We start from the raw sequence: 11607 nt of genomic DNA, 5'->3' as shown, positions 1-11607 counted from the left end.
ACTTCACACTCAATAAAACAGAACTAACCACGCTAATCAACTGGTTTATTCGTGGCGGAATCTACGTGAAGCTTATTCAGAATAAGCCGCGCGTTGTGTGCACGGCGCACGCCTCGTCCTGCTTTGTGCACAGTGACTTTGTATTTTCCTGTGCAGTGACCTTTCTGACCGCGGGGGGTCACATGCAGAATGCTTGCGCATGCCTGATTTCGTACTTTTAGGAGGTTTACTACCCAGAGTGCCGTGCTGCTGCAAGTATTAAACACTCAACTTGTCTCCTCGAGTTCTTTTACAGAAAACGCAAACCTTTTAAAGAGCGTACGAAGAGAGAAATGCCTTTAAGATGATTCGTTAATTGTTTAAATACCAGCATCCAGCGATGTAAACGTGCTTCTTGGAGACACGTGATTTGTCCTGATGAGGACCAGATCGGTTTGATCCGCGCTGGTCACGGTTCAGCGTCGGGTCGACGGGCTTTTATTCCTCCTGTCAAATGAGATCCTCGTTCCTCCGGTTTCAGATGTTTATTATGAGCAGGAAATCTCAAGTTCAGATTGAAGCTACGTGAACATTTACGCGAGCGCTCCCTCCTGTGAGCGTTTGCTCTCATTCGCCTTGTTTCAGCTGGATTAACGGGCGAAGACGACGGCCGGACGTCGATGAGTTTAAACTGAACTTTGGAGCACGTTTGTATCAAGCACGAAGGATCTATTTGGTGTGAAACTACAGAAGAGTCCCAAACCGCCGCTGTGATGTTTCCGTGTCTCGTCCCGCGGTTCGGGCTTGGGAGCAGAGAGGGAGGGTGGGCGAGTGAACGTCTCCATGTCTTCATATCACGTCGTTAACGGGGAGAAGTCTCGTCCTCGCGGCCCGTCTGCTGCTGCCATTCCGCCTTTCAGCAGAATAATCACTTTTTTTTCCCCCTCGAGCAAATGACGTTCCACAATAAAGAGGAAAAGAAGGCGTTTGAAGTTCTTTGGGGGGGCCGAGGGCTCCGCTCGGCTCATAACTGCGAGTCCTGCCTGAACTCTTTTACTGGGGTGAATACTTGAACTCGTCTTGGGGACACAAAGACGTCTCGATAATAAAAGAGAAAACACATAAAACTCATGGCGCGCTGCTCTTCTACTTCACAGAATGTAATAAATACTCTGGAAATTTGATTTTGGCCTCCTCGAAATGAGAATGGGATAACAATGCCCCCCCCCCCCCCCCCCCTCCCGTCCTCTGGAGACTGGTCCCGTGTCCTCGAGGCTCATTTGGAAACTTCACGTCCAATCAGTCGCTGCTGAAATGAGAATCCACTGTGACATTTTCTCTAATCAGCTCTCCAAGTTCCCTCCGTGCACATTATGCAAATCTCAGCGCAGTAACCCGACGGATCGGATCGGAACCCGGCTGCTAACTCCTTCCTGCCCCTGGGGGGGGGGGGGGGGGGGCAGTGGTGTAGTCCACATTTTGTAGAGAGTATCCTGTGTTTTTTGCCCTCCCAGCAGCCCAGCGGGGGGACGGGGGGGGAGACTGTTAGGGGAATGCGTCCGTTAGTAAGCACGGGACGCTAATTAGCATTAGCATTAGTTTCGGTCATCTCCCGCGGTAGACCCCCCCCCCTCCCCCCATGCGTGACGGGGCGTCCTTGTTTCGTGGTACTGGTTCTGCCTTCAGACGGACTTATGAATGACAGTTAGAACGTTCTGTCACGCTTCTGTTGGTGGGAAATCCTTGACTTTCCCCAGTGGGTACACGGCGGATACCACTGGGGGGGTATGTCTTTAAATTTGGTTGCTCTGAGCGGAGTCTTTGACCGTGAAACTAGTGGAAAACACTAAAACACAAAATCTACCACTTTTGGGCCAAAGTTGGCTGAACTTTTTGCGCATTGACTTTGAGGTTTTAGTTTGATGCTAATTGTTATTTTTTTAGCAGTTCACACAGTAGTTTCAGTTCCAGCAGAAAGCCGTTCACATCTATTATAAACTAATCATCCGTTGAAATAAAAGCAAGAAAAACACATAAACGCCACAGATTTGAAAGCTTTTGGAGTCGAAGAAGAAGACGGAGGAGGAGCAGGCCTCGTTGAGGAGGAACGAGGAACGAACGAGGAACTTACAGCTGGATTAAAGCTCTGCGTTTCCTCCTCCTTGTGTTGCTGTCAGACCTTCTAACTGAAGCCGTTCTTCCCATGGAAGCACCGCCGAAGGTCTTCTCCTGCCGCCTCCCCTGGGTAGTTAGCGCTCTCCAAAGAGAGCGGAGCAGCTTCAACCTTTCAAAAGGAGGTTATTTTAGGCAGCGAACATTACAAACTTGACTAAGGAGAAGAACTTCATAAAAACGGCCACTACAAAACATCCAAACTCTACTTCTCCAACAAACATCAATAGGTTAGATTCTTTTAAAAGACCTGGAAGGTCCCGTCCCCCCGTCGGAGCCCCCCCCCACCGTCACTGGGAACAGACACCTGCGCATGAAGCGAGACCATCCCTGATCCTGCCGGCCCAGTCGACCCGAACACAACTGGAGAAGCGCGCTCAGCTTTTAAGAGCTTGAGGGGGATATTTATTTTTCACTGGGTTTTTCCATTTAATGATATGCAGCAGATGTGGAGGCGCGGGAAAGGCTGACTGTGTCGCTGCCAATAAGAAACCAGCGAGAGACAACAATGGCAGACTAGCTGGTTGGCATTCACAAGGTCAAGGGTTAAATATGTTTTACTGGGGCTCTTGTATGTGCAAACCCAAGACCCTTCATCCTCAAATTACTGGATTTTCTCAGCAAGAAGACTGCAGCTGGTTTTGTGGATTCGGGGCCTGTGAGTGGACGGTCTAGCGGAGGGGGGAAGGATTTGTTATGCATTACACACGATATGTTAACCGATGAAATCTGGACAAATCGTGGTCTTTTGCTCAGCACCAGTTAGCCGATATGCATGCGCACACGTTTTTTTCCTTCTGACTCTGCGTGTGTGAAAGAATCAAAATGAGGTCCGTGAATCTCCCCGCCGGGCCTCTTCTAAGAGTTGCCTCCCCTTCTTTATTCCCACAAGATGGACGCTCAACATGCTGAAGCTACGAGCGCCTCGCCGAAGGCTTTGGCAACCCAACAAATGGAACCAGGCCGGTGGGCACAGGGAGCGAATTCTCCAAATGAAACGTTAGTTTTTACACACTTTGCATTTGATTCAACAAAGCATTAAATCTGAGAATAATAACTCGTGTCAGAAAGCTGATGCAAAGCATGAGTGTGCATTCAATGTATTTTGAGAGTGTGTGTGTGTGTGTGTGTGTGTGTGTGTGTGTGGGTGTTGGTCCCCCTGCGAAGGATCGGCTCTGGGTCGTTTTATTATAAACGCTCCATTTTAAAAGTGTGTCATTTAATCCAAATGCAGAGAGCTGCAGTTTGACTTTTTGGAAGAAAAAGGAGAATCTATTTCTGCAGGTCTCATCAGTGAATGTGATCCGATGTCACAGGTGAAGCTGTGCTGAGGTGGAGCGGGCTCATCTACCCTCACCTGCGTCCAATTTAAGTTTCATTAACAGACTAAATGTCTCGTTAAGGTGTCTTCTGCAGAGAGAATGTTGGTTTCAGTCCTCATTAAGGCCCAAACATTTAGCTGCATGTTAGTGGACGATGCCACAAAAAAGAAACAGGAAATACTTTCCTGTTAAGAAATAAGAATAATAAGAAATGCGGCTCGGGTGGCGACGGCAAGGCGAGAACCGGATGACAGATTTATGCACACAAGGGGGGGGGGGGGGGGGGGGGGGGCGTGCTGGGAGGCTCCTCCCCCTTATCCTACGTGCCCTTTGCTTCCCTACCTGCCGCTCTGCAGGGTGACGCCCCCCCCCCGCACCTGGACACCCGCCGTGCCCGCTGGAAAGGTGAGGACAAAGACCCCGCAGAGAGCAGGACACCGGGCTTTAACAAGCTGCCACTGGGGGGGCGGCGGGGGGGGGGTTAACGTGCATGCAAGAAATAAACGCACTGTACCCGCGAGCACATGTACACATGTGTGTGCATGTGTGTGTGTGTTTGAAATGCAGGAGGCGCCTGGACCTGTTTCCAGTTAAAAGCAGAAGCCCCCACAACAAAGGCCCCCGGCCGGGGGAGTCGTAACGAGGAGAATATCATTTTTCTTCTGGCCCGTGGGATCTGCCGTTCTTACGTTTCACTTTCAAAGCTCTGCTCGCTGGCAGAGGTCCTCCGCTCCGCATCTCTGATGGAAAAGAAGGGAACGCCTCTCCTCTCCTCTCCTCACCTTCCTTTCCTTACGTCCCGAGAAACGAGAGGGAGCAGGAGACGCCCCCCCCCCACGTCTCCCTCGGAGGAGCGAGGACGCGTCGGAGGCCGTATTTCTCTGTCAGTCCGGCTCTCAGGAGATCCTTCACTAATTCCCAGAACGGCTGTTTTAAGTCCTGTGGCTTCCTGAAGATCTCTCTGTGAATCCACTTCTTCCTGCAGACAATCCTCTGCCGGCATTTATTAAAGGTGCACCTGAGCGAGGTGGACGTGGTGGAGGGGAAGACGCTCAGCTACATTACTTCCAGGATTCACCTGCGCAGCGTTTCCTCTTCCTCGAAGAGCCAACTTTCATTCTTAGTATGTTTTTATACAGAAACTTACAATTTACAATATTATATATCGCCTATAAAGGTGGTCAATCAGCATGTAGCCCTGCCCTAAATCACCCCCTGCTTTATGGTCTGTTTGAGTCTGAATTAACCATAATTTACTAAATGAACATCATGTTGTACTGAAGAAGACTTGAAACTAGAGACTGAGACCATGAACTCATGTTTACAACGTTTACTGAGGGAATAAATCAAGAGAGAAGTAGAGTCATTTCCTCATAGACGTCTATGGGAGCAGAGGAGTCGCCCCCTGCTGGTCACTACAGAGAAGTAGAGTCATTTCCTCATAGACGTCTATGGGAGCAGAGGAGTCGCCCCCTGCTGGTCACTATAGAGAAGTAGAGTCATTTCCTCATAGACGTCTATGGGAGCAGAGGAGTCGCCCCCTGCTGGTCACTACAGAGAAGTAGAGTCATTTCCTCATAGACGTCTATGGGAGCAGAGGAGTCGCCCCCTGCTGGTCACTACAGAGAAGTAGAGTCATTTCCTCATAGACGTCTATGGGAGCAGAGGAGTCGCCCCCTGCTGGTCACTACAGAGAAGTAGAGTCATTTCCTCATAGACGTCTATGGGAGCAGAGGAGTCGCCCCCTGCTGGTCACTACAGAGAAGTAGAGTCATTTCCTCATAGACGTCTATGGGAGCAGAGGAGTCGCCCCCTGCTGGTCACTACACAGAATGCAGCTTTAAGACATTAAGCTCTGACTTCACTCAGCATACATTACATGACATACGTTCAGTCTTTTTAAATAAACTTCAGTTTGATTAAACATTTGAGGAAAAGATACACTTCAAATACTGAGATTCGAGAAAGATTGTTGCTGGGATTAAAATTATAATAGAAGGCTGCAAGATATGTGACAAAAAGAATCTTGTCTTTTTGTGTCAGATGTGAAACACACAGTCTGCTGGATGAAAGACACCATCTGAAGTCTTACTACCTCCTGATCTGATGATCTGATCTAAATATCTTGCAAACCAAAAACTATTCACTGTATTCATCCGGAAAAAGAGGCTCTCTTTCTGTCCTAATTTCTTTTTCCCCCAACATTTGGCTGAAAAACTGTCCAGCTGCCTGACAGTAATGTCTCATGCTGCAGGATCCACAGATCATCGCTGCTCCAGCGCAGGAAAAGGTCTAATCAATGCCCCTGTCAGCACGCCAATCAGCCCAACTTCACCCAGTGGTTTCGTGAACCCTATTTTACTTCGCCAGGAACACAGAAAACCATATAACTGGTGGATTTTCATATTGATATCTACTCTTAATGTAGTTATGAACTGGTTTATTTATTTGACCCTCTTCAGTGTCTTCAACATGTGACTAAATTTCTCATTAAAAGGAGTTTGTTCTCAAAGACTGATTCAGAAGTGTCCTTCAGAAGCTCTTACATCACCAAACTTTACCGATCCATTCTTCTCTGGATGCTGGGCTTTGTTCACGTGTCATTCAGAGAGTGATTTCTGATAAAGTGACACAAACAGATCTTTTAACATACTAATAGACACCCACTGTAAAAAAACACTTATTTTCACAGGTCAACTAAGCAAAAACTGTATTTAGAACCCTGTTTTGTTCTGATTTAGTTCCTGGGAATGTATTAATACATTTAATAGGACACTGCCTCTTCTAAATATACACATTGATATAACATGGGCAAGTCTCTGAAGTCTTGGGACACAATTTTAGTATTTTCAAAGTTGAAATCTGAATTTACGTTTTCTTCTCATGAAACAAGTGTTGATGGACTTATTCAGATTTTATCACTGAAGTGATCATTATTTATGGAGGGATCGACTTTGAATCAGTTTCATCCCAAAACCTTTGGTGCCTTTGGTATCTGAGGATCAGAAAGCGTTTGAAGGTACGGGAGCCCATATTTTTATATGTTCAATAGATAAAACGATTGTGTAATGTGGACAGGGTTCTAGTATTCTCATGCTTCTAGTTTTACAGCCCTCAACTTTACTGGTTTGAACTGCTCTCAGCAACCTTTTCTTTATCGGCGAGCAGCTGCTTTTCTCTTCAAAGCTCCACATCAGATAGTCGGCAGCCAGCAGGGGAACATAGAGGAGCTTTAAGACACTAAGAGACAGATATTTCCCCAGCGAGCTGATTAAGATCTGAGATCTAAAGTTAAACGGAGAGGGAAGTAATGTTACAATGTAACATAAAAATGTAATATAACAAACTAACGTAACAAAGTAACCTAACCTCCTAACAATGTAAAAAGTAACGTAATAATGTAACGTAATAATGTAATGTACCAATATAAACTAACGTAACAGAACAAATTAACGTAACAACGTAGCGTAACAAATTAATGCAACGTAAGAATGTAACGTGAGAATGTAACGTAACAACGTAACGTAACAAATTAATGCAACGTAAGAATGTAACAAAACAAAGTAACGTAACAACGTAACGTAACAAATTAATGCAACGTAAGAATGTAACCTAACAAAGTAAGCTAACAAAGTAACGTAACAACGTAACAAATTAATGCAACGTAAGAATGTAACAAAACAAAGTAACGTAACAACGTAACATAACAACGTAACGTAACAAATTCATGCCGCGTAAGAATGTAACAAAACAAAGTAATGTAACAACATAACGTAACCACGTAACGTAACAAATTAATGCAACGTAAGAATGTAACAAAACAAAGTAACGTAACAACGTAACGTAACAACGTAATATAACAACGTAACATAACAACGTAATATAACAACGTAACATAACAACGTAACATAACAACGTAACATAACAACGTAATATAACAACATAACATAACAACGTAACATAACAACGTAACATAACAACGTAACATAACAACGTAACGTAACAAATTCATGCAGCGTAAGAATGTAACAAAACAAAGTAATGTAACAACATAACGTAACCACGTAACGTAACAAATCAATGCAACGTAAGAATGTAACAAAACAAAGTAACGTAACAACGTAACGTAACAACGTAATATAACAACGTAACATAACAACGTAACATAACAACGTAACATAACAACGTAATATAACAACATAACATAACAACGTAACATAACAACGTAACATAACAACGTAACGTAACAAATTAATGCAACGTAAGAATGTAACAAAACAAAGTAACGTAACAACGTAACGTAACAACGTAACGTAACAACGTAACGTAACAACGTAATATAACAACGTAACATAACAACGTAATATAACAACGTAACATAACAACGTAACATAACAACGTAACATAACAACGTAATATAACAACATAACATAACAACGTAACATAACAACGTAACATAACAACGTAACGTAACAAATTCATGCAGCGTAAGAATGTAACAAAACAAAGTAATGTAACAACATAACGTAACCACGTAACGTAACAAATCAATGCAACGTAAGAATGTAACAAAACAAAGTAACGTAACAACGTAACGTAACAACGTAATATAACAACGTAACATAACAACGTAACATAACAACGTAACATAACAACGTAATATAACAACATAACATAACAACGTAACATAACAACGTAACATAACAACGTAACGTAACAAATTAATGCAGCGTAAGAATGTAACAAAACAAAGTAACGTAATAAAGTTAAGTAACAAAGTCACGTCACGTGAAAGTAACGTAACAAAGTTTTCTTTTAGTTTCGCACGAGGCGTCTGCGTGTCCCGTCTCCAGGACACCGTCGCTGAGCAAAAACTTCAATGGATCCGCAGTTTACAGAACTGACTGAAAATAAGAATCCTTTTTATTGGTGAACCGTTTAATAAAAATAGTTGTAGACGTATTGGTGAAAGAAACATTCTCATACCATTGTTAACTTTATCAACAGATGATGGGATGGACATTTACAGCAGTCACTTAAACATCCGTCCACCGAGACTCAAACACGGGGCTCTGTGACTTGGAAGACTACGCTAGTGTGATACATATTGTACGGGCCATCGAGTTTTCCTTGAAGAAATGTTTCTCATGTGTGGAGCAGATCTGCGAGGTTGACTCGATGCCTGCGGTGTGGCGTGGGGGATATTATTCATTGAGCCGGTATTTATGGGCGAAAGGAAAGCGGATTTGATAGAGCGTTCTCCAAGATGAGATGTAGTCATGTCTTCGACCTATTGACTCTTCCCCATTTCTCATCTCTATCTTCATTTCCCATCAAACAATATGGGAAGTTGGTGCACATATGGGAGTGTAAGAAGAGAGAGGAACATCTAACATTTTTTTCCTATAATAAAATGTTAAGAGGCCCATTGTAAAAATACAACCGCACAGTCTGGCTCATTAGAGAGGTGTAAGGCGGATGTTCAGTCGAAGCAAATCTCTCATCGACTCGGAGTGCGGAAAGCTATAACACACATATAGTCTCATCTTAATTTTCAATCATATCCATGCGTCTGGAGGAGATTCAAAGCTTTGAAAGGGATGCAATCGCGTGTTGCTGTTGTTGTCATTGTTGTGAGCGTTGAAATCCATCCCACACATGTTGTTGCCCGGGTCACGGAGCTGCCTCCTCGCCGGGAGCCCGTCCAGCCTCGGAGGCTACGGACGGGGAAGCGTCAACGCTCACCCTTTTTTAACTACAGATTGTGACACTGCCCCCAAGTGGAGGTGCTGGGAAATTCTAATACGGACACAGCGAGCCAGCATGCAAAGCGCCGTGGAAATCACCTGAAAGGAATGAATTCGTTATTCATGTGATCATTTACACCTGTGCTTCACTCCCGAACCTCTGCTGTGAGCGTCTGTTAGCTGATCCTCACAATGTGACCTCAACACACGGAGAATTTACTGTTTATTGTGAAAGGGCTTACTGAGTTTATTGTGAGAGGGCAGTGCTGGCGTGTAAAGACGGTAAATGAGTTATTGTTTGATTGATTGATTGATTGATAGAGGAATCATTTCTCACGTTTACACACAAACAGGGAAACATTGAGCGCTCGCTTGCAAACAACGCTTAGTAGCTTAACCCTTGTCCCACATCTCCAGCTTGAGAGGTTTTCTTTTCACGGCGAATCTCGCAAACATGTCGAAACGCTCCAGCGCACTGTGGAAATACGTCACACTTCACGCTTTTCTCTCAGCGTTGTTCTGAAAAAGCATCATGCCCCCCCCCCAACACGGCCCCCGAGCAGCACCCTTACATCTTGAGGCCGCTTCACGTGAGCCGGTCGGGGATTTTCAATATTACCGGCCTGTTAAAATGTATCAGTTTTTAAAATGACACCAGATCACATGAGATATCAACCAGCTTGCCTGGTAAAATAAAAAAAAAACAGGTCCTTGGTTCCCTTTCCGGTGGCTGCTAGATGAGTCTGGCTTCAAGTTTTGTTTTTGTGTCACCTTGAACGTCACAAACAAACTGGAAAAACAAAATATTCTGGTGTCTACCTCCTTTTTTATACCTGTAAGCGGATGTTCCCGTGATTATCTGACAAGCTGTTTCTGTTCAGCAGTTGGTGTTAACTTCAAATAAAGCCTCAGGTCCCAGGTGGAAAAGCTGTTCACAAAGAGGATGAAGTTTTGACCACAGTTGAATTGTAGAAATAATCAACGTCGCACTTCTTTCTTCCTCTGTCGTCAGTCGCTGGTTCCTTCCTCCTCGCCGCCGTCATTCACGTCGACAGCAACTTAACACAGCGCCGTTTCTCTCTTATCTGGTATCTCCTGTCTTCAGTGTGTGTGTGTGTGAGATGCTGACAGTTGGCCTCTCTCTTCTCCATTTCTCGGTGACCGGTCCTTCCTGGTGTCGACACCAGCATCTGGATGACGGCTTTGAGGTCTGCAGATTTCATCAGAAAATCAACTCGAGCCATCGAGTCACTTTGTACTTCAGACGAGCTGTTGAGATGCTGATTTTCTAACTGATGCGTTTTAATCTGTTGCTGATTACATTTGGTTTTTGCTACAGCAGCATTTAGTTGACGACATACACGGAAAAAAAAAACCTCACTCTCTTTCACTCCCCCATCAAACGTAATCCAATTACAGTTTACACTAAATCAACGCCTTTAAACAAAATATAAACTGTTCTAACATGTATGTTTATTCTATATTTCTAATGCTCATCAACAGTTTTCAACAAAAAAGGAAAGGAAAGTATAAGTGCTGAATGCAAGTGACGCCGACGTGTTAAAGCTGCATTCTCTGTAGTGACCAGCAGGGGGCGACTCCTCTGCTCCCATAGACGTCTATGAGGAAATGACTCTACTTCTCTGTAGTGACCAGCAGGGGGCGACTCCTCTGCTCCCATAGACGTCTATGAGGAAATGACTCTACTTCTCTGTAGTGACCAGCAGGGGGCGACTCCTCTGCTCCCATAGACGTCTATGAGGAAATGACTCTACTTCTCTGTAGTGACCAGCAGGGGGCGACTCCTCTGCTCCCATAGACGTCTATGAGGAAATGACTCTACTTCTCTGTAGTGACCAGCAGGGGGCGACTCCTCTGCTCCCATAGACGTCTATGAGGAAATGACTCTACTTCTCTGTAGTGACCAGCAGGGGGCGACTCCTCTGCTCCCATAGACGTCTATGAGGAAATGACTCTACTTCTCTGTAGTGACCAGCAGGGGGCGACTCCTCTGCTCCCATAGACGTCTATGAGGAAATGACTCTACTTCTCTCTTGATTTATTCCCTCGGTAAACATTGTAAACATGAGTTCATGGTCTCAGTCTCTAGTTTGGCTTTGATGGGAGTTATTTGAGGGACATTTACTAACAGGGGACTATGAGAAAACCCTCACAACAACAGTGCCACATGTATGTGTAAGACCTCTCCCTTCATCACACTCCTGCCAGATCTTTGGTGTTTTCAACAAATCCCAAGCTGCCATGCTCTCTCTCTCTCTCTCTCTCTCTCTCTCTCACTCTCTGTCTCTGTCTCACTCTCTTTCACTCTCTACGCGTAGCAGAAGAGCTGCTCTCGTCTTTGTGGGTCTGGTTTCAATTTCTGGAAA

The sequence above is a fragment of the Gasterosteus aculeatus genome, chromosome 16 (assembly GCF_964276395.1).
Source record: "Gasterosteus aculeatus chromosome 16, fGasAcu3.hap1.1, whole genome shotgun sequence".
NCBI lineage: Eukaryota > Metazoa > Chordata > Actinopteri > Perciformes > Gasterosteidae > Gasterosteus > Gasterosteus aculeatus.
The sequence above is the reverse complement of the archived record's forward strand: the minus strand, read 5'-3'. Positions refer to the sequence as shown.